The sequence below is a fragment of the Stegostoma tigrinum genome, chromosome 11 (assembly GCF_030684315.1).
Source record: "Stegostoma tigrinum isolate sSteTig4 chromosome 11, sSteTig4.hap1, whole genome shotgun sequence".
Classification (NCBI taxonomy): Eukaryota; Metazoa; Chordata; class Chondrichthyes; order Orectolobiformes; family Stegostomatidae; genus Stegostoma; species Stegostoma tigrinum.
In genome coordinates, this window is record NC_081364.1 from 88,084,399 (window position 1) to 88,092,061 (window position 7,663).

Genomic DNA, 7,663 nt, shown 5'->3' on the forward strand with positions numbered 1-7,663 from the left:
TTAGACCTATGCCTCTTGGTAGACCTATGCCTCTTGGTCGACCCCGAGGGCAAGACCTTGTCTACTCACCCCATTAATGCCTCCCATGATTTGATAAAACTTTTGACACTCGGGTGAAAATAGCCTCAGTCTATTCAACCTCTCTCGATAGCCTAAAACCCGCCAACCCTGGCAACATCCCGGTAAATATTTTCTGAACCCTTTTAAATTTCACAACATCCTCCCTGTAGCAGGGAGACCAGAATTGAACACAATATCAGAAAAGAGGTCGAACCAATGTCCTATACAGCTGCAACATGAGCTCCTAATTTTCTCCACTCAATGAACTGGGCAATCAAAGCGAGCATCTCAAACACCTTCTTCACCAAACTCTTAACCTCTGACTCCACTTTGAAGGAATTATGAACCTGCACTCCAAGGTCTCTTTGTTCAGCAACACTCCCCAGGACCTTACCATTAAGTGTCTAAGCACTCCCCTGATTTGCATTTCCTAAATGCGGCATGTCACATTTATCTGAATTAAACTCCATCTGCCATTCTTCGCCCCATTGCCCCATCTGATCAAGATCAAGTTACACTCCGAGGTAACCTTCTTCACTGTCCACGACACCTCCAATTTTGGTGTCATCTGCAAATTCACTAACCATAACTCCTATCTTCACATCCAAATCATGTTCATAAAAGGACAAAGAGCAGTGGGTCCAGCGCCAATCCTTACAGCACACTGCTTGTCACAGACCCCCAGTGTGAAATGTAACCCTCCATCACCATCTTTTTGCCTTTTACATTCAATCCAATTCTGTATCCTGAAGTGGGAGGATAGGACAGGTGAGAGGAAGGACAGGTTAAGGAGGCCGGGACAAGCTGGGTTGGTTTTGGAATTCGGTAGGGGGAGGAGGGGTTTTTAAGCTTGTGGAGTCCACATTGATAGCATTGGGCTGCTTCCACAAGCTTAAAAATCGCTCCTCCCGCTACCGCATCCCAAAACCAGCCCAGCTTGTCCCAGTCTCCCTAACCTGTCCTTCCTCCCATCATTCCCACCACAAGCCCCATCGCCATCTCCTACCTACTAACCTCAACCCGCCCCCTTGACCTGACGTCCTGCCTGAAATTCAGATATTCCTCAGATAACAAGGTGTGAAGCTGGATGAACACAGCAGGCGGGAGGGAGGAGGGTAACTTCTTCAGGTTTGGCATCCCTGGAAGAGGCTTCGCAGTGAGGTTAAAATAGTATCAGTGATAATGGGAACTTCAGATGCTGCAGAATCCAATATAACAAAGAGTGGAGTTGGATGAACACAGCAGGCCAAGCAGCATCTCAGGAGCACAAAAGCTGACGTTTCAGGCCTAGACCCTTTATCAGAGAGGGGGATGGGTGGAGGGTTCTGAAATAAATTGGGAGGGGGGGGGGTGGACCGAAGATTGATCGAGGAGAAGATAGCTGGAGAGGAGACTATAGGTGGGGAGATGGAGAGGGGATATGTCAGTCTGGGGAGGACGGGCAGGTCAAGGAGGTGGGAAGAGGTGAGCAGCTGGGAAATGGAAGTGTGGCTTGAGGAAGGGATAGGTGAGAGGAAGAACACGTTAGGAAGGCAGGGACGAGCTGAGCTGGTTTTGGGATGCATTGGGGGTACGGGACGAGGTGGGCTGGTTTTGGGATGCGGTGGGGAGAGAGGCAGATTTTGAAGCTTGTGAAGTCCAAATTGATACCATTGGGCTGCAGGGTTCCCAAGTGGAATATGAGTTGCTGTTCCTGCAACCTTCGGGTGGCATCATGGTGGCACTGCAGGAGGCCCAAGTAGGACATGTCGCCTAAGGAATAAGAGGGGGAGTTAAAATGGTTCGCGACTGTGAGGTGCAATTGTTTATTGCGAACGGAGCGGAGGTGTTCTGCATAGCGGTCCCCAAGCCTCCGCTTGGTTTCCTCAACGTAGAGGAAGCCACACTGTGTACAGTGGATACAGTATACTACATTGGCAGATGTGCGGGTGAACAACTGCTTAATAAGAAAAGCCATCTTGGTACCTGCGATGGGGGTGAAGGAGGAGGTGTGGGGGCAGGTGTAGCACTTCCTGTGGTTGCAGGCGAAGGTGCTGGGTGTGGTGAGGTTGGAGGGGAGTGTGGAGCGGACAAGGTAGTCACGGAGAGAGTGGTCTCTCTGGAAGGCAGACAAGGGTAGGGATGGAAGAATCTCCTGATCGACTGAAACATAAAATTGTGTGTCTGTACAATAAGTCCTAAATTGTCAGTGTAATGTTTATTCACACTGTGCTGTCACCAAATGAACCAAACAACTGCTCAGAGGAAGACAGCTGTATATTTGAACCTTACGGTAAACAGTTCATGATTTATTTCTCACACTGAAGGAAATGGGCATTTCAGGCAATTGTCATAGAAGCCAGACACTCTGAAAACAGGCCATTCGATCCAACCCCCTCCAACCCAGCAAATCTCCCCCTCCCTGAACATGACAGGTAATTTAGCACAGCTTATCCACCCAGTCTGCACATCTTTGGACTGTGGGAGGTTACCCACGCAGACAATTTCTGGGCAGTACAATTGAAGCCACATAACTGGGGCTATTAGCCAGCAGTGCCCATCACTGAGCCACCATGTAGCCCTAACAATGCTTGCCCAACCAATGGATACACCACTTGCCTGAAACATGAAACACAACTGAATCTGGCAACAAGGTTTAGCATGTAATCGAAAGAAGAAATTGAACAATATACAACCACAGAGAATACATTGTGCTGTTATTTTGAACTATGGGGAATTGAGCTTCTAAATAAACACAATGAGCCTGGCGTGACTTGAACACGCAACCTTCTGATCTGGAGTCAGACGCGCTACCGTTGCGCCACAAGCCCCATGCTTGCGCCCGTGGTTGTGCGGAATTTAGGAAGTGGTCATCCCGCAATGATTTCCAAATGATGACTGAGAACAAATAACGAAGCTTAATCCCTGTTTGTCTCTCTCTCTCCCTCTCTCTTCCTCTGTCCCTCTAAACAACTTTCCCCTGTCTCCATCTGTCCATCGCTCTGGCTCCCTCCTTCCACCCTTCTCGACTTCATTGTGTCAACCCTCTGCTCCTCGAATTTAACTCCTTCTTCTCCATACATTCGGCTCTAACCTTGCTTCTGGGGGACTGATTCTAGTCTGTATGTTATGGGATGGATCCAGGACAGACAAAACGAGGCATAAATGATCTTTGCGGGGTTTACAAAAAAACACGGACTGGGTTCTATTCCCATTTTCCAGTTATTGTCCACAAAGTCAACCAGCAAGACAATATTTCTCAAACTTTATCGAGAAAAAGAGACATGAATGTCATTGATAGAAATATAGTGTCCACAGACTTGTATCACTTAAGGTCAGACACCAAGTGCCCGTCACTGTAATGTACAAATATAAATACCCGGGGATGTAATTACATCTCACTGAACGATTCAGTACCACGTGACACACAACTACTTCAGGAACCAGCATCATTATTGTGTCACAATAGTTGAAGGCCATCACCGCTCATACCACATGAAATCATGGAGCAGCTGTAAGTCCCAGGGAGAGTTTTGTTAAAGAAACTTCACTGAGAGTCAGACAACCCTGTGTCGGGAAGCATTCGGATGGCCAACCACAATCATTTTATGTGTGCGCAGATCTCCGTATTAAACATTTTCGAGGCCAACTTCCCTTCCTTCTACGTAAAATTTCAAGACCCATAAAATCAAAATTCTTCAGGTGAGTTTTCAAGCATTTCTCCCAAGGTTGACAAATTATTACTATAGATGCTTGGTTAAAGTTTGAACACAGTGAGATCAATGATGTTAAGATATGAACTCATTGGCTTCAAAACCTCGTGCCTGGAATCCCAGACCAATATTTAAAGCAATGACGGTGCTGTAAAGCTATCGCCTGTTTACAACAGAGAAAGGTTACATTAGGCTCGACCTGCCTGTGTTTCTAAATAGGAACACAAGTGACCCTGCAAATTAAACAAAACACATGGCAAACAGGCTGCAGAACCGCTTTGCGAGCATCCGCTACCTGGGCTAACAGGTGGTAAAATGAATGCGTTTGCAGTGGCTGTGTTCAGACTGTGGCCTTGTCTCCACAGTGAAAGTTACAGCCTTTACTTTGGAAGAATAAAATTGGTACAGGGAAATTGCGATTTCAGTAAATGCAATTTGAAGTCATTTTCGCTGACACCTGGGTTTCGGGTATTTAGGCAATCTTTCTTCCGAATAGGCCCGAAACGTCCGCTTTTGTGCTCCTGAGATGCTGCTTGGCCTGCTGTGCTCATCCAACTCCACACTTTGCTATCTTGGATTCTCCAGCATCTGCAGTTCCCATTATCGTACATAATGATGAGCTTCACGTTTTGGAGCAGACAGTAATAAAATCCTAACTGAGACAAAAACATTTACTGTCAGATATCATAAAAAAAACCTATGGCATAATCAGAGAACATTCGACCCGTTGAATGTGCATCAATGCACCGAGGTGGTTGCATCCTATCTGTGCAAAACCGCCTATGACGTAATTAAACCACCTGGCCTGCACACGACAGAGCAAGTTCTCATGGCCAATTCACCTACACTACAAGAGATAAGGCGATGGGAAGAAACCGAAGCATACCCACACAGGCACGGGAAGAATGTGCAAGCTCAACATGGCCTGTCACCCAAAGTGGGAATCAAACCTGGGTCACTGTCACTAAAAGGCCCCAAAATGCTTCCATCCTACCTGCTGGGGAAGTAAACCCTGGTCACCCTGCCTCACAAGCAGGGACCCTAATTACTATACATCTGAGGACAGCACAAGTGCAAAAGCCTCTTACTCGTGCACAAGACAAAAACATCCCCTTAACGATTCTATTTCCATTTTCTATCATTTAAGCCATCTGAACGCCTCATAAGGGGATCAGGGAATCTGCCTCCAGGACACTTCCAGGCAGTATGGCACAGAGCCCAAAAAGATGCTGACTCAGAACGTTTTTCTGCACAACAACGCAAACCCTTCCATCAAACATTTTATATCTTAGCCCCTCTGGTGATCAATCCTCCATCAAGGGGCAACATTTCTTTCAGTCTACCCTGTCAATATTCTTCATTATTTTGTACGTCACGGTCATGTTCCCTCTTCATCACTTCTGCTCGAAGAAAAACAACTTCAGTCTGTTCAATCCCTCTTCATGACTGAAACAATTCAGTCCAGACAATATCCAGGTAAATAGCATCTGCACCATTTCCACAGCTATCACAGTCTTGCTATGATGTGAATTACGGAACTGTGCACAATACTCTAGCTATAGCCGAATGAGAAAATGAAATGAATGGCACAGGAAACCACAGAAACTGGGCTTCTACAACGAAATTTCTTCTGATCAAAATGGCCTTTTATCTTTTCCTGTGTTCCTATACGCCAATAATCACTGATTTGTGTCAGTAAAAGCTCTTAAATAAGATTTGATCTTACAGAGGCAGGTTCTAAACAGATCAACTGGCTTGAAGGTACCAACGGTGAAACTGGGGAACTTGCGCCCAGCAACATTGACTAAAGCAGGGCAGATTGAATGGTGTCAATGTCAAAATGAGTGTTAGATTTGGCAGTGCCTCGGCGAAGTGAACCGAGGAAGGTAAAGGACGGTTAGTAGGTGTGGAGTGAAGAGAAATCTCAAAGAGCTGTGATTGAATTCTGACACAACAAATGTGGATACATGTAACAGCAAGGGAAAAATCACCACCTTGGAGAATATTTTCATTAAAATGTTTGATATTTTGCCGCATTTCTGCAGCACGTGTCACAAGGAATAAAAGACACAATCGGTGAGCACATGGTCCTTCGATGACGGTACAGAGGTGTGTGAAATGTCAAGCCTGTGAGCTCTAACCTCACCCGGACCAGCTTTTATTGGTGTGGAGCAGGGCATGGTGGGCATCAGGCTGTGGGAAAATGTCATTGAGCAAAACAGAATTTGATGGACCACACCAGTCACTGTGTTTGGATGATGAACAGTACCCACAGGAAATGCCTCAATTATTAACAAAAAGCATAATTTTTCAACAGGAGAAGGATCATCTGAGGAGGGAGAAACGCGGATGACGTTTTAGCTCAATGATCTATCCCATATTGCTGACACAGCGCTGTGATAAATTCCAGGAAGGGCTGCATACCTGTTTGGTAGTCAATTTGCTGCGTGCATATTCATACAAGTGGTTCCAATGATCGAAAAGAATTAAATTTATCTCATTGAGCAGTTAGAAAGTTGTCTTCAAATGAGTGAGTGTCGGAGAAAACAAATCCATCCATCTCACTTGTATAAGCTCGTGGGGATATCGTGAGAGTGGAAAGGGTGACTTCTGCAAGTTTGCAGCATCAGTCCTTAGCACAATGCAAAGCATTTGATACATTTGTTCCTGATTGAAGTGCTTCCTGGAAGCGGGGAGCTGAGCATGATATTGGGTAAACCGATTCAGTTGTGAGAGCCAAAACAGTAATTTCCTTTCTTGCAGTGCGAATGAGATTGTCTAGCGCAGAGAATTTCAATATGTGTTCCCGATCACTGGAGCGTCCATTACCAGAGATCACAATTTGAGGATAAGCTGCAACCCATTTAGGTCTGAGGTGAGGAGAATATCGGCAGCAGAAAGCAACGAGGCTGAAGAATGTTGTGGTACACAAAACAATTGAAGCTAAAATAGTGATTAGTTTTATAAGATGGAATTAGTCATGGTTCTGAGGGCGAGGAGACACTAAAAGGATGTGCGGTGAAAAGTGAAACAGGGTACTGAGTTGTAGAATCCCTACGATCAATGTGAACAGTGGAGCAGGCTGGAAGGACAGACTGGCCTCTTCCTGCTCCAAAGTCTCTCCAAAGCGGCCTCGCACCGACCCTTGTGAACAACACAAGAAACAGATTATCAGTGACAGAAGCACCCATCAGCGAGAACCCGTTACTTCTTGCTATGATTTTGTATCCAACTAGCGAGATGCACTGACGCTAATTTCAACCTTCTTTGAGAGATGTAAGTAAATAGCTGCATTCTTTAACATAGAAATAATGATGACAGTTGGTCTCCTGTGGGTCATGTCACAGAATGAGAATTCCCGTGACAGCGTGGATGTGAAATTGCCTGTGAGCAATTGTTTTCCAGACTCGAGAACAGTGCGCAGGGTTGTTCCAACAAGTCGTATTGAGGCCACCTCTCATCCGAACCACTGTTAATGAGCCACACATTTTGGTATAGACCATTTCAAAATCGAAAATGAGACTACAATGCATAGAGTCAGAGATCATAGGAACCCGACCGCCTAGACAGAGGCCATTCAGCACAGTGAGGCTGCGCCATTTCTTGAAGGAAAATAAAGTTGCTGGAAAAGCTCAGCAGGTCTGGTAGCATCTGTGAAGAAAACATCCGAGATAAGGTTTCTGGTCCGGTGACGCTACCTCAGACCGGAGAAGAGCTTTCCATAAACATGCATTTCCCACGGCTGCACTATCTGGTCTGCATGTCCCTGCACATGGTGGGCAATTTCACACGGCCAATTCACCTCACCAGCAGATGTTTCACCTGTGAGAAGGAAGCACAATGAAGACCAGGGGAGAAGGCACATGCTCCGCATGGACAGCACCCAAGGATGAATCTAAAAGGCAGGAAGC

At 45.9% G+C, this 7,663-nt stretch overlaps 1 non-coding gene across 1 annotated transcript; it reads right to left on the bottom strand.

Annotated features, from left to right (window-relative positions):
• Positions 1 to 2,798: 2,798 nt before the first annotated feature.
• trnaw-cca (transfer RNA tryptophan (anticodon CCA)) lies at positions 2,799 to 2,870 on the bottom strand. The gene has a single exon. It is a non-coding gene; the product is annotated as a tRNA-Trp (tRNA).
• Positions 2,871 to 7,663: the final 4,793 nt, after the last annotated feature.